At 36.5% G+C, this 16,927-nt stretch overlaps 1 protein-coding gene across 5 annotated transcripts in view; it reads right to left on the bottom strand.

Annotated features, from left to right (window-relative positions):
- Positions 1-6,029, bottom strand: part of LOC109092875 (inositol 1,4,5-triphosphate receptor associated 1-like) — a 35,796-nt gene extending 29,767 nt beyond the window's left edge. For 4 of the 5 annotated variants that reach the window (XM_042728606.1, XM_042728608.1, XM_042728609.1 and 1 more), the window contains exon 1: positions 4,048-4,168. The gene's annotated coding sequence lies outside the window, so the exon portion shown is untranslated. Of the gene's footprint in view, positions 1-4,047; positions 4,169-5,580 lie in introns of those variants that run through there. The other variant, XM_042728607.1, reaches the window with a different exon arrangement.
- Between the last annotated feature and the right edge of the window lie 10,898 nt (positions 6,030-16,927).

Below are 16,927 nucleotides of genomic sequence, written 5' to 3'. Positions count from 1 at the left end.
TATATTCATGTTTCCCCCCACTGGTATTTTTCCTATCACAAAACCCATCTCATGTTCCTGCCTCTCAGAGAGGTTCAAGAGGAAATGTTTCCCTACAGCAAAATAACAGTTACTGATGGCATCTCATATACAGAAATACTGCTACAGTGATGAGAACTGCCAACAAAAACATCATCTGAAAGTGTCATCATCAGGAGAAGAAAATCTCTTATTTGCAGAATAAATATGGGACCAACATCAACAGCCAATGACAGTGGAGTATTTGCCTATTTATATTACCTCTAACAGCTTATCTCTATCATAAACAAATGTCTAAAAATATACATGAGTCATTAATGCAGCAAATCGTAATGGGGCTGTTTCACTTGTGTAAAACCATTTGTCTGTCGAGTTGTGGTATAAACACGGCTTGGTCTCAAGATACAGATCGAGGAGAAAGGAGAAACCTGCATTCTCCCAAAAGGAATGCATTTCAATTTCCATTAAATCTCATCTGAATGCTACAAAGGCCATCTTTGGCTTCCTGTACACCCAAACAAAATAAGATACAATTTCAGAGACAAATCCTATTATAGTGAATGTCTTATAAGGGAAGAGAAACTCAAGAGTGTTCACACAGCAGCAAATTCACATTGGAGTCATTATAAACTGGACCTTGATTGTACAGAAGAAAACAGACTCCTCACAAGTAACGAGCACAAATAAACCCTTCATCACTCATCCCACACACCTCTATCACGTAAGAATCAACTAAATGACTACTGAAATATTGGCTGGAAATGTCACTGGATTTACAGCTGCATCACGAAAATGTGCTCACCACCACAATGCTAGGGTGAGTGGATGTTGCCAGGGTGTTACTATGTGGTTCTGAGTGGTTTTGTGGTTGCTAATTTGTTCTGGGTAGTCGGTAGGGTATTCAGTCAAAAGATCCTATCCACAAGTACCAAATGGACGGGTTTCCTCTAAAGCTGTGAATTTTATTTATGTGAACTACTGAAATTTTGCAAAGCTATTTGCAGATAAAATAGCCTTCCCATTCAATGGGGTCAAGAGAACAGAACCATCATATCCGGATAGTAAAATATTCAATTGTTCAATATAATAAACTGCTTTTATGATTTTGTTGCAACTTGGAGCTCACACACAAAATGTTGTCATGAACCTTGAGTTTGCAAGCAATCAGCAACAGTTCCATATGTTTGGGACGCTATGCAAAGATATTGGTCATCTGATATTTTCAGGGTATCTCTCATGGGTGTCCATTCCTGATCCTGGAAGGCTACTGACCTGCAATTTAGCTCCAACCAGGGTCAGAATTTAACGGGGGCTTGTGGAAAAATGCTACCAAAATGAACAAAAATGACCCACATATTCAAGTTAAAGGGGCAAAAAAGGGGCTACAAATGTGTGCCCCTGCACATTTAAACAATCAATTACAGCTGTCGCAACTGAACAGAAATGTGAAAATAAATGCAAAGTGTCAGTTCATGAAATCACATTTTGATTCGCTCACACTTAGGGATGCAACGATACCATTTTTCAGAACCAATCCAATCCCAAAAATTCTGAGTATCGGCCAATTCCGATCCGATCCCAGAGCAGTTTTTTTTTTTTTAAATCAATGTAGAATTTCTATACTTCTGTGGGTTGACCTGATCATCGCTCTTGTTTGTGTTAAACACAGTATTCTAAGTTTACTTGGCAGTCTATGGGACAGTCAGAAGCCTCCCAGTTTTCATCCAAAATATCTTATTGTGTTCCGAAGATGAACAAAGCTTTTATGGGTTTGGAACGACATGGGGGTAAGCGATTAATGACAATTTTCATTTTGGGGTGGAGTATGCCTTTAAAGCTAATGGCGTGAGAAAGCAAGATAATCATCAATTGTTCTAGAATAGAAGCAGTTAAACTGTAAGAGTATACATACAATGTCCATATAATTGCAATACTCTGTCTTTTGTGTACATATTTAAAGATGGCCATATTTAGCATGTTGATATGAAATGTTAACATTTTACAACAGGAGTCCATCTGTAACATTAACTAAGATTGATAAAAGCAGTAGAATAGGAGTGCATGAATTTCAACATTTACTGATATATTTTTAAATTTTGAAGTTACTTTTGTTAACATTAATAAACCATGAACTAAATTTAATGATCAGTATATAATTAATATAAATATTTGTATTCATTTACAAAGTATGGTTCAGTACATTTTTTTTTTAAATAGTAAAACACTATTTTTGTTTTTGTTTATTATCCATTTGAAAAAAAAAAAATATTGGCTGATTAATCGTATTGGCCAGTGTGGTTCAACCTAGCTATCGGTAAAATCCACTAGCGGTTGACCTCTAATTACAATATCAAGCACAAAAATAGGCAAAAATGATTTCAGTCATAATACTGCAGCCATATTAGCTCCTGTTTTTAAATATCTAATTTAGATACAATTTTAAACAGTCACTTGTTATTGGCAACAGTTTTAAGTATTTTTGATTGAAGTAATTGGTTAAATTCAAGTATTTGACATTAAAGACAACACAAATACAATTATTAAGGTGGTTATAAAATTGCCCTAACGATTGTAAAAAATGCCCCTGGAAATCAATTCTAGGGGGTAAAATTAGCCCCTTAATGGAAAATTCATTTCTGACCCTGACTCCAACCCCAATTAAACACACCTGAGCCAAAGTAATCATGGTTTTCAAGATTACTAGAATCTTCCAGGAAGGTATGTTGGGACCAGTTGGAGCTGAAGTCTGCAGGACATTGGCCCTCTAGGACCAGGATTGGACTCCCGTTATCTCTAACAAATGATTCAGTCACATAACGTTTTCATGCGCATCAAGGATTTATTTTTCTGTAAATGTGAGTCCATAGTTTATGTACATCTTACCACAGAATATAAAATTCTGTCAAACGAGCTTATGTTTTAATGCATTTTGGATATTTTATTCACATCTTTTATTCACATCTCACAGGTTTCCAACTAACAATATCCCAAAAGCTGCACTGAAATGATGACATAACTAATTGATCCTGGTCCTTAAAATGGTTTAGGATGCTTTGCTTTTAATTATTTATTTTTTTAAAGCGAGTACCTCATTTCAGCCAGGTGCACATTTTGAGGCGTCAATCATGTTTGTAGCACAAATGGGATATTATTTCATTTCATTTTAACACTTAAAATTATTAGTAAAACTGATTTTGATCAAACAAGCATCATTAAATGTTTAAAATGGCATCAATGGAAGCACAAGCCAGTCTGAGATGTGCTATTCTTGCTCCTACCTCAGGGAGGTCTAATCATGGTCCTGAAGGAATTTAAATCCTGCAGAATTTAGCTTCAACCCACCCTAATACACCTGCTTGGAAGTTTTGATTCATCCTGAGGACTTTGATTGGCTGGTTCAGCTATGCCTAAATAGGTTGCAGCTAATGGCAAGCTCACACTTCATGATTGAAAGACTAGTGAATCACTGTGTTGCTCACACTACGCAGCAAGATTTCTTCTCATCTGTCGTTGTCTTGTCATAGCTGCACGCATACTACACAACACAATTTTAACGAGGTGTACACACTACAAAACATTCAGTGAAGAGGCGTTCCCGACCATCAGCGAAAATGTTTTCTCACATAAATTCTCGTGAGAAATTACAACGATTATAGGCCATCTCCTCAAGCATGGACAATCAACTGGCCCTTTAATTGGTCTGTGCAGTTATTTTATCCAAAAGGAAGAACAAACCACGACAAAAGAGAAAATGGCAGAAACAATGGCTTGGAAGACATGGACAACAAGGACTGTCAGTACTGCAGAAAGAGTTCGAGATAATTAAACAATACAATGAAACGTCCAAAAAAATAAAATAAATAATAATCCAGCCAAAAATCCTGTAGTGGGAGCTTGCCATAAACTCTGCAGGAAGGTGGACCTGCAAGAACAGAATGACCTACCCCATCCTAGATGATACAAAAATACTCAACAACCCTCCCCCAATTGGGGTTATATTAGAACCAAAACACTGGGAAGGATGCATACCTTAAATGGGAAAAACATTCTCGAGTCCAGGTTAAAAAGAAGGATATAATATTACTGAATTTTTTCAAGGTATATCTCCATATTGGATTGCACATTCACAAATTAGAAGCAGCTGACAAGCTTAACTCAAGTCATCACACTAATTAATAGGAGTTAACTATCCACAGATAATAATCACCCAATCAGAGCAGATTCACATCAGAAAACATACACTGCAGAAACACATGTAATACCGCCATCACAGAAACTCTTTAAGGCCCAGTCCACACGGAGATGCGTTTAGCTGTACACACATACATTTTATATCATATAGGCATTTCATCCAGACAGATTTGGCGTTTTGGGAGAATGAAACTGATATTTTTTGAATTCCCCGAGTGGATCAATCTGAAAATGCCACCCTTGCATTTTCTGAAACGATGATATCATCAGCCCACATGTCGGTTTTGTGTGGACGCAGATATTTCTTGAGACGAGGGGGAAAAAAAAGATTGGATAGGGAAAGCTCTGGCTTCATGTGGACGTAGCCTACAGTAAAAGAAAAATCCTCATTCATACCTTTTGGAAACAGCCTTTTTGAAAAAGCTTCCCGCTTCTTTCTTATGCAATTAATGTTACCACCTGCTTAATCTTTTCAATTCCAAGAAAAAAAGAAAGATGACATTTTATGGTTACATTCACAAAAATGTCTTGCAACAGGACTCTTTAGATCCTTTCTATTCATTGCACTTCTATGTTCTGTAATCCTTTCCTTTAATGAACAGGGTGTTTCACCAAAACACATTTAAACACAATTACACAAAACAAAATAAACCTCATAATTCTTACAAAACTCTTAAAAAAAAAAAAAAAAAAAAATATAATTATAATATCATTTTTTATTTTTTTATTTTTTTTTTAAAATTAACAATAAACACAATTTCAACACACAAAATAACCCAATGAAACCTGATCTGTAAGGATATTTTCTGAACCTTAACTTTTCTTAGTTTCATGTGTGTTTATCTAACATAAACCTGCTCTGATTGGGTGTGTGTGTTGATCTGATATGAACCTGCTCTGATTGGGTGATTATTATCTGTGCATAGTTAACGCCTATTAATTAGTGTGATGACTTGAATTAAGCTTGTCAGCTGTTGCTAATTTGTGAATGTGCAATCCAATATGGAGATATGTGTATTTAATACCCTGAGGAAGGCCTTTAGGCTAAAACACATCGGTATGTTAAAATAATTAAAATCTCATTATCACAAGCAGTGCTGGAATCTTTCCTCATTCTTGCAGCCAGTTGTTTTCATGCACCTTATGAGTGGTAAAGTTGCTCCAGATCCTACCTCAAGGTTTTTTTTTTTTTTTTTTTTTTTTTAAAAAAGGCAATTGATTACAGAGACATACAGAGAATTGAATGAAGGAATTCTCAGTAAACAATGTTTTATCAATAAATATATCCAAGGTGCATGGCTCATTGTGGACGGTGAATCGTACCAAATGAAATATGGTTCAACAAACTGTTTGATAATGGATTTAACTCACCCCTGGAATGTCAGTTAGATCTTCACCTTGGACACTCGGATTCTTTGATGTTTCTGAGTCACTTGTTTTGGGTTCCTCTTGAGTTTCACTGTTCCCTGTCCTTGCTTGACTCTGTCCACTGCTCTCAGATTCCTCTTGACTCCACCCAGTGCAATCTGAATCCTCTCTTCCCTCTTGACAACTCCCAGTATCCTCTACTTGGGTCTCCCCTGATGAATTGAATCCTTGAATATCCCAGACGTCCGCTGACTTGGAAGGCTGCCCTTGGTTCAGAAGTTTTAAGGCCTCTGTCCTGCTGCTATTTTCTGATTTGTGGCACTTCCCAGAACTCTCTGTTTGTCCTCTGCTGTTTTCTAGCTCAGTTCCTGCACATCCAGTCTCTACTATATTTAGACTCCTGCACGTTTCCTCGTTTACATTTAAGGTGTTCGTAATAGCCTCCGACTCTGAGAGGAAGATGTCATTGCTTGCTGTCCGGCCTAACCTAAAGGAAAACAAAGATCAAAACAACTCACTCACTTTCCATAACCTATGCACAATCTAGAACAATGTAGCATACCAATATACTGCTTATTAATACAATAGAACCAGATTTTTACATTATATGAAAGAAAATGTGAGTGGTGTTTGCCCATGCCAAACTTGGCACAATGAAACCAGGCCCACTGACTTCCACAGTACTTTTTCCATACCTTGGAGGTCAATGGGAATCAGGAGCTATTTGGTAACCAACATTCTTCAAAATATCTTATTTTAAGCTCAACAGAAGAAAGAAACTCATGCAAGTTTGAAACAACTTGAGGGTGGAGTATCCCTTTAACTAGAATCCTTTTAATTAGGTGCATATTTTGATATCTGGATGGTTCCTAAGATGTTTGGGTGAGTAGTAGGTGGTCATTAGGGTGTCCTGGTGGAGTTTTAGGGTCTGAAAATATGTATTGAGGTGTCCCGGTGGTTGCTTAGTAGGTATTAAAAGGGTCCTAAAAGGGTGTGTGATGTTGCTATTTGAGAAAAGAAAAAAAAGATCTGCAAGGTTACAAAAAAACTCCACTCTAAAAGAATATATTCTCTTCATCAGAAAACACTTTTCATAAACTACAACAAACGGCTACAACACACTCCTTCCAGATATTGTGACATTATAGAGTCACTCATTTAAATAATTCCCACCCACAGAATATGCAAAAAAGGTGGGCGAGGACTGGTGGGCGAGACATGTTCCTGAATCAACATCTTTTGTTGATCCTGGAACAACATTACTGTCCAAAAACACAGACTAACCCTAACCCTTTTCCTATATACAGTAACGGCAGTTACTTTTAAATGGCGTATAATATTGTATCTAAAATGTATAAGAAAATTACACACACACACACACACACACACACACACACACACACACCTGTAAAATCACATTGCACACAAATCGGTGTTTGCAAAAGTTCTGCATGATCCCCATTTTAACAAACATTATCAGAATCATTGCATATTGGTACCTTAAAGGAACATATTAGTGACTAAACTGTACATATTAATACTTGTACATATTAGTACCTTTTAAAAGGTACCTGTGTCAGCTATTGTACCATTTTTTATGAGACTGATTTGGCAAAATTTACAACATTGTTAATATTTTCAGCTGAGCAGGTAAGAGGCGTGTCATTTCTGGAACACACTCAAAGCGGTTTACCAATCACAACACACTGGGTCAGCTAACCAATCAGAGCACATTTTGTATCGTCGAAACAGGAACTAAATGGGTCATTTGAGACAGACTGGGAAGAGGGATGCTGAAATAATGTAAAATGTGAAAAATAATGTGTTTTCAGAACAATCAAGCAAAAAAAGATTTTCTAGTATACTCCAAAAAAACAAATCAAGACCCAGCACTCTGGTTGCTTTCTAAGGGTGCTTTCACACCTGGTCTGTTGTTTCGGAACCTGGCACATTTACCCCCTTAGCTTGGTTAGTTTGGGCATATGTGAACACGGCAATCTTGCTTGGATCCACAATCAGTCAAAACAATCGGTCCGAGATTGCCTGAACGAGGTGGTCTCGATTGAAAACATACTCTGTAACAAATCAATCCTATCCAAAAAAAAAACCCATCAAATCCCAGAAAATGAACCATGGAACTTTGACCAAATTTTCGGAACAAAGCAATCGATCTACAGGTGTGAAAGCACCCTAAGTAGCTCCAAGTATATCCAAGTCAAAAAGATTCAGTCCAGGTCTATACAATATTTTGGTCCCTAGACGTTTAGTGTAGCAAAATGATAGTGGAAAAAGACATTTTAAGAAGAATTTGTCCTTTGGGTTTTTGGTCCACGCTAAAAGCGTTTACACGTTTTAGTTGGGAGTCAAAGTAATTTATTGGGGGCATGGTGGGTGACAGTATATACTCTGGTGCTCCTGCATAGTCTCACCTCACACTGGATCATCTTTGTGTGAGGATTTTACATAAACACACACAAGCCTTGTCCTGTAAGAAGTGAAGGAATGTAAACACTGACCCAGCTACATTCTTTTGTCTGTTGTTTTGCGTGGGCTCCTCAAAAGCTGACGGTCCCGGCAAAGAGCTCTCTGTACAGAGTAAAGCAGGACTCTGTAGGGTAAGCACTCCCACAGATGGAAGACCTGAAAGAAACCAATACTGTTAAGCAGACAGTGAGATCTCTTGTTTGTCCTAGAGAGCAAAGAGATTAAATTGAGAACAAGTGGAGACTTTTGGAATCTTGTCTTCTGTGAAAAAGACACGTGTCAACTCCAGAATTTTACAAGAGATCTCAACTTTGTCTCAAACTGTGGTCAAATTTGTAAAGTCTGCAATCAAAAGTCAGATTTCTCAATATGAACTCAAACTCTTCCAAGACCAAACAGCTCTATACTCATACTGTATGCCAATAATAGTCTCACAAATTTTTTTTTATAAAATTTTGTGAGTCGTCCAAAACTTCAGAAGTGTACATTCCCTTATGAAAATGAATCACGATTTTACTACGAATAAAATCGAAAACCATGGTAATCACAAATTAACCATTGGTTTTGCAACACTAAAAATCATTCTCAATATTAAAGAATAGCAGAGTCCAAAATACAGCTATAACGATCATCACTTCCAGAATTACTTTTTCCAGCTGATGAACGATACAAACATTGACACCCAATCAGAATCCTACGGAGCCCCGCACATGACATGCAAGAAAAAATAAAGAAATCGTACACACGATTTACTAATTTGTTCCCTCGATGTACTAAAACATGCACACGATTACTATTTTGCTCCCTCGATTTGCTAAATCGTGCACACAATTTACTAATTCGATGTCTAGATTTATAAATCGTGTGCACGATTTAGCAAATCGAGGGAACGAATTAGTAAATTGTGCGCACAATTTATATATCGAGGGAATGAAATAGTAAATCGTTGACATGATTTAGCCTACTATTTTTCCCTGCATGCCAAGTGCGGTGCTCCGTAGAATCCATTCTGCTGTATTGAGTTTGAGAATTTAAAGGCGGCAGATGATATCACCAGCTGGTATGGACACTAATATCATTATCTTTATAGTTATCATTCTTGGTGTGAACAGGGCTTAACCATTGTTTAACCATGTAGTAAAACTGTGGTTATACAAATGATAACCAAACATACACTTTTGATATATTAAAACCATGGTTAATTTTTGTAGGGGTTGGAGGATTTTTGTCTTTTATGACTAGTCCCACACTGTTCTGGAATGTTCCAGAAAGAACTAGAATATTACAGAAAGTTACAGAAACATCTAGAATGCTTCCATCCTTGCAAAAGCAAAATATCTTAAAAAAAAAAAAAAACATGCAAAATTAGTACAAAAACTCATCTGTACTAAAGCAGTGTTTCATAATTAATGACAAACGTTCTAAACTTTACTGGACCTAAATATTTACCAAAATACAGATGCTATGTGAAAATAAATAGTACATTAATAACAAGTATGACAGAATTACAAAAGAACCATAAAAATTTAAGTGAAACAAGTGTGTTATTTTGGATGAAAAATCTGAGGCAAAGTTGATTATTCCTTTGAAACATACCTGAGAACACCTGAGCTCAGAAAAGAGCAAACCTTTTGTAATATTACCTGTAGACACTGGCTCGTAGCAAACACTGACAGCACGTCTCAGCCAAAGCTCAGATGGTGAACCAGGGTCCTGATCTAGGAGGGTTACATCTGGGTTTTTGCTGACCTTAAAGACAATACACAACATACACATTTTCACTGATGACTCTATGCCAGATGAATCTTTCCTCTGTTCTATTGTGTGCTGTGTATGTTATCTTATCAGAAAAGACCATAAAAAATATAATTGACATTTAAAAGTGATGATATCAAAAGGATTTCCCTAACACTTTGACTAAAAAAAGTCATAGTGTAGTGCTGAGCGGAAGAGATAATGGTTTTGAAGGCACAATATCAACACAATCTCTTCCACATTCAACACAGGACGTGTGAAGCCTCGGAGCACTGTAATGATTGATATTGGCTTGATTTTGATGGGAGTGTATGAATCATGTTTTGTGATGTGCTTTTGACACAGCTGTCAGCTTTTGACAAATCTTTTTCCATCTTCCTATTGGTACAATAGGAAAAGCAAAACCCCAAATGATTTCTTCAACTGTTACTTCAAAACAGCAACGAGATTCACTTTTTTTTTTTAATTCCTGCTTTTCAGACTTTTCTGAAAATGACCTAGGAATCTTATGTCTCCTGGGGTGTTCCAACAGACCTTAATAATGTTTAAAACAGTATTAGATGTTTAGAACATTATTAGATGTTTAGCTTAGATGTGCCAATATAGCAAAGTCTGCAATACAAGCCTTTCAGTATGATTTCAATATTAACTGAAACATTTCCCATCAATTCTCCAGCATTATTCAAGCTGTGCAATTCACATTCATTTTATAGCTCTATATGCTTACTGTAAACAACCATTTCATTTCACAACCAAAATAAAATTTTGACATAAATTACACACAAAAACCAAAATTTTGTCATCATTTACTCACCCTCATGTTGTTTCAAACCTGTACGAGTTTCTTTATGTTGAACATAAAAGAAGATATTTTGAAGAATGCTGGTAATCAAACAGTTGAAGGTCCCTATAGACTTTCATAGTATTTCTTTCCTTACTATGGAAGTCAATGGGGACCAACAAATGTTTGATTCTTCAAAATATCTTCTTTTGTGTTCAGCATAAGGAAGAAACTCATACAGGTTTGGAGCGACATGAGGGTGAGTAAATGTTCATTTTTTGGGTAAACTATTAAAGATTTGTGAAACATTGGGACAAAGTTGATATTACAACTTTAAAAACTGTATTAAGGTTCCTGCTATGGAATAGCAAACTCTGAACAGTAAAATTGTGCTGCTTGCTCCTGACATTTCACATATAGTTACTGTTCACTCTTCATTAAATTTGACCAATGGTACTGTGAGATCCATAAGTTATGCGTTTCTTCATTCAGATGTGGAATAAATAATTGTGTGTACTAAGCGACAGTTAAATAATTGTAAATATCTCTTAGTGAGATTAGTGAGTTTTTTTGACTAGTTGACATTTTTAGTTAATTCTGTTATTATACTTTACCTTAAAAAAAGTTACTGGACCATCAGATTCAAGTTCAAATCATGGGTACATATGAAGAAGCAGCAACAAATATAAGAAATTGGGCAGCTTGCTATCGCAGCTATTTATATTACACAACTATTCGAAATTGTAGGTCAGTGTATTAAAAAAACAAATTAATGTTTATGCAGGAAGGATGCATTAAATTTATTACAAGTGACAGTAAAGACTTTTACATTGCTTTAAAAAAAATCAAATAAATGCTTTTCTTTTAAACTTTCATCAAAGAATGTATAATGGTTTTCACAAAAAAAAAACAAACAAAAAAAAAAAAAACCCTGAAAACTGGAATATTGGCTGCTGAAAATTCGGATTTGCCAGGAATAAATCATATTTTATAATGTATTACAAAAGGACAAAAGGCTCTTTAACAATATCACAATGACTTAGACTATCACAAGTACACGATAAATATGAAAAACTATGCATTTGATATACTGTTTGTATATAAGGTAGGGCTGGACAATTAATCAAATTTCTAATCGCAATTACAATTATGGATGCCACAATTACGTAATCACTCAAAGTGGCAATTAATCGTTCAAAGTCCACTTATGTTATTCTGTGTGCTTAAGATGCAATTTTTTTCTTTCTACATGCTATCTTTAGGGTTTTTCCATTGTTTTTATTTTAGTTTTAGAATAACACTATAATACCATTCATATTTTTACTTTTTTTATAATTTAAAGAAGAAACCAATCCGATGTATAGTTTACATTTGAGGCTTAATACTATAGAAAAGCACTAAAAGTTAGTTTTTTCAGCTTATTTTCATATAAAAATATGGCATCAAACAATGGTATGAACATCATTCAATGGAAATTGTTATAATCGTAATTAATAATCGCATTTACAATTTCAAAGGAATAATCGACAATTACGATTTTTGTCCTAATCGTGCAGCCCTAATATAAGGGTAAGTATATGGTAGGGCACTCTAAATGATTTTAGACAGCAGGAGTCCTGCTGCATGTTCCCCTGCAAAGAATGACACACAGATGAATATTGCAGTGCAATCCAATCACGCTGATTATTTCCTGCTGGCTATGAGTCTACGTTTGTGAGCTTTCTCTCTCTCTCTATAACTCGCCGTCCGTCTCTCTCTGTGGTCAATCTGGGCTCTATTCTCATTGACTGGATCTATTTTTACTTGGCCTTTGACTGTCACCACTGAAAGGAGCTCAAGTCTTATAAATTTGAGGAGGATGAAGGTCATCTTGATGGCAGGTCCCTCCGGGTCCCTGATGACCTCAGCGTTACCTCATGGTAAAAGCTCTGACGTGGCTGCATGAGAAAGTGCATGTCCCGCCCCCCTCCCTTCACTTGTTATGTAACACAGATATAGTGAGCCAGATTTGATGAAAATTTGGTTGTGTGAAAAAGGAAGTGGTTGCTATACAGTCACTGTAAAAACCAACAGGAAATGGAGAGAGTGTTTGAGAAACTGGCGATTCAGGTGAGAATCACCAGAAGCCTGCCATGAATTGGGGAAACTAGTTTTTTTCTTCATCCTTTTGGTACAAGAAAGAAATGCAGAATTTCACCTTTACAACATATTTAGGGAAAAGGTTTAAGAAAATGGTTTCACATACAATGAGGTACAAAAGTATGAGACCACTCGTGTAAGTTAGAGATAAAACATGAAAATTTCATACCACTATCGAAGTGACCAAAATGATCAAGGTTATCAATAATATGGTGTCTTTATTTTAATTCCCACCATTAACAAACTATTAACAACGACTTTTGCCTCAATAAACTTAGTAAAGTAGTTGTTAAGTTTAGGTATCAGGTAGGATTAGGGATAATGTTCATGCAGAATATGTGCTTTATAAGCACTAATAAACAGCCAATTTGTTATTAATAGGCATGCTAATAAGCAACTAGTTAATAGTAAGAATTGGTCCCTATACTAAAGTGTTACCAATAATATTCATGGTATTCATGGATGGAAATTTTCAAAAAGTACTGGTACACACACTGGAATCATTGTGATATTTTAAAACAACAATAATTAGCAGAACTATGCTCTTCTTGTTTGCATAAATATTAAAAGTAATATAATCTATGTCTGATGGCTATGATGTTATCTTTTAAAATGTTTAAAAAATGAATGCATTAAAGATTTACAAAATTAAATCATTTAGGATTTTCTTGATTAAAAAAAATATAATTAAAAACATAATAATTTGCATATATAACAGCAGCATGCATATTTGCTTTGCTTTAATGAGAGCAGCATGCAATCTGACAATAAATGCCAAGTTCATAAAACCTGATGATGATTTGATGTGAGCATCATCCAAAGAGCACCTTGAGCTTCAATGGAAACAAGAACATCTGACTGTCTGTCACGTGATCAGTGCCACAATTATGCTTATTTGATTAGAGAGCTATAAATAGAGCAGGAACTAAAACTTTATATCCAGGTTTAAATAAGATGACGATTGAAACCCAGATTTTAAATGTGGTTTCAGACTTTCAAACACTACTGTATACATGTAATCTGTGCTGATCCTAAGCAGACTGTGTGTAGTTTTAGGCCATTAAAACAATATTCCACCTCCCAGGAAACCATGAGTAGTTTAAAGTATTTCTTTCTTGAAGTCCACAGCAAGCTCTTGTCTCAAGAGACATAAATCAATCCATGCAAAGAAAAACTTGCTAAAACTCTACCTGATTGACCAACAGGGATGAAAGATGCTCTCTCAACAGCCCACTATTTCCTTTAAAGCTCTCTTTGTATTTGTCCTGTTGATATCTTTCCTCAAAGCTCCACAATCTTCAGCGTCTTCTCTCTTTTCCTCTCCCTGACTTTTTTCCCTGCACCAGCCTCCCTGTGACTCCTGGGAGCTTTGACCATTTAAGGAGAAGCCTTCTCCGAACCGCTATTGCCATGTGTGTGTGTGTGTGTGTGTGTGTGTGTGGTTTCTGCATGATGCTGCAATGAGCTGCAGCTGAAGTATGACTCTGTCCTCCACAGCCTTTATGTTTTTGGACCTCTGCCTCTTTCTGATTTAGATTTAGTTACTGAAATTTTATGGATGAGTGAGAAACTCATTTTCTCCTCTGCACCCTTTTAATGACAGAAACTGACTTTCTTTCCTCTTTAAATATCACTTATAAACACATTTTTCAGTTCAGCATCTGAACTGCAGCAAAAACAAGCCATTAAAGAGGAAGTGATTGAGAGGGTTTTTTTTATGTCTGAATATGCAAATACTGTGTAACATCCAAAATGTCTTTAAAACAGCTGCTATTCTCAGTGCTTTAAAGGTACAGTTCACCCAAAAATGATTTCACCCTTCATCATGCTTCTTCATCCCTGTTGTCCTCTCACATCAAAATACCAACATATTTCTTCAGAACTATTTTGGACTGTTTTTATTACTCTGCACATTTCTCTTATGATTTAGACAGCATGACTTTTTTCTCTGGACAAAGCAATATTATGAATTATGTGTATCTTTCTGAGACAAGTGTTCCTGTGGCTCAGTGGTCGAGCATTACATTAGCAGTGCAAAAGGTTGTGGGTTCGATTCACAGGGAATACATGTTAGGTAAAAAATGTTAGCCTGAATGCACTGTAAGTCGCTTTGGATAAAAGTGTCTGCTAAATGCATAAATGTAAGACGTTAATTGATGGACTGGAGTCTTGTGGATTATTGTGATGTTTTTATCAGCTGTTTGGACTCTCATTCTGACGGCACCCATTCACTGCAGAGGATCCACTGGGGAGCAGGTGATGTAATGCTAAATTTCTCCAAATCTATTTCAATGAAAACACAAACTTATCTTGGATGGCCTGAGGGCGAGTACTTTTTTTTAAGCAAATTTTTATTTTGGGTGGACAGAACTACAGAAATTTTTAAGAAATTATGCCACCATAAAGTAAAGCATGTATGTGCAACCAAGTCTGAAAACTTTTAAAATGTTTACGCTTTCTAAAGGAAATATGAATGATGCACACTGCCACCATGCTGGAATGTTGTGGATGATTGTCTGGGTGTTGATATGCATTTGGTAAGGTGCTCAGCATGGTTTGCTAGAGTGTTGCTAAAGTGCTCACAGTGGTTTCTAGGTAGTTTGAGTGGTTGCTAAATGGTTGCTTATGACCCAAGCCACAAGTCTCTATATTCTTGTTCCCTTGATCTGACTCGGGTCCCTCCTTCAGTGGCACTGTATTTACTAGAGAATAAAAACTGGGTCACACTTTATTTTAAGGTCCAATTCTCGCTTTCAACAAACCATCAATTATGAATTTTGCCTTAATAAACTCCTAATTTGCTGCTTATTAATAGTTAGTAACAGGGCTTAATTTGTGCCGGAACAAGCAGGATCCGGATCCGGCACCTCCGAAATCCAATCCGGCACCTCATTTTGGCGGATCCCCCTCCTCAGGCACCAATGAAAGACGTTCGTGCTGATCTATAGCGTGCATGTGATATATTTAATGAAAAAATCTTCTATTATGAGAGCGCTTGCTGCACAATAACGACCTTCAGCGTGCAAAAGACGCGACATGTGAATGGCCCCTAGGCTGCTGTCACAAGACCAAATGCACAGATCCAATACTGATACATGCGTTTTCTCAAAAAAGGATACTCGCCATGACAGCTATTTTGACGTCATTTTGTGTTTATTTGGCCGGTTAAGCTCAACAAACCAAAAAAAAAAAAAAAAAAAATCTCAATATGACACTGGTGAGGTGGCTTTATATGTGCACGCCATGCTTTGGCTGTGAGCGCACAGAAAACTGCCTCTGGAGTGAGCAAGTATCGAATGGCTTAAAAAGACTTGTGCAAATGATACATTTATATGACGATGCAACAATGACCTGATTAGGCAAGGGGCAGTTCTGTCAACTGTCCCGGAACGCGAGCGAAAGTCTTGTATCGCAGCGTCGAGCAGCTCATGTAGTACAGACGATTTACGCAGAGCCGGACTTCGTGCTATAGTGACTGTCAAGACCGGCTCGACGGTGTTTAATGTTCAGCAGCAACAAGTGCAAGTGCCTTCAGCGCATCTGAAAGAGATCCGCGTTCAAACGCATGCAATCGGCTAAAGCTTGCCACAAAGCACCATAATAGTAAGGAGATATTTCAAATTTTTATTTATAAAGTAGTCAGTGTCGCAAAGATGAAGTTGCCGATCCTGATTCGCAATCTCCTCATTGGACGCGCCTTTAGAAAGAAATGTATCTTTATGGATTACATAATGAAAGAGTTTTTGTTTTCGATTAGAATGATTTCATTTTAAAGTAGCTTTCTATAGATATATTTGTCATGTCTGTGAGGCATATATTCGCTGAGTTTCGGTTCATTTTTGTGAAGCGCTCCTGCTCAAGATGAGACGGCTGAAAGCGCATCCTGTTTGTTTTCTTTGTTTTATAAAAGCACAACGTTTTGTTGATATTGTGAGTGCACACAAATAAAAGTAGACCTTTTAAAGTTCCGAATGATGATGTATTACTCTTACTTTTATGAGCAAAAATGACTTGCATATCAATTATATGCATTAAAATGACAACATATTTTAGTTGTTTCTACTTGCGCCTCCATGTCCTGCAGAGCGTTTAGCTTCCACTCTCCGCACAAACAGTGCACATTTATCTAGGTTAAATGTTTAAACTAGCATTGTGATATTGAACGGTTTTATATATATATAGATTTAATGT

Source organism: Cyprinus carpio, chromosome B7 (assembly GCF_018340385.1).
Source record: "Cyprinus carpio isolate SPL01 chromosome B7, ASM1834038v1, whole genome shotgun sequence".
Taxonomy (NCBI): domain Eukaryota; kingdom Metazoa; phylum Chordata; class Actinopteri; order Cypriniformes; family Cyprinidae; genus Cyprinus; species Cyprinus carpio.
The sequence above is the reverse complement of the archived record's forward strand: the minus strand, read 5'-3'. Positions and strand labels throughout refer to the sequence as shown.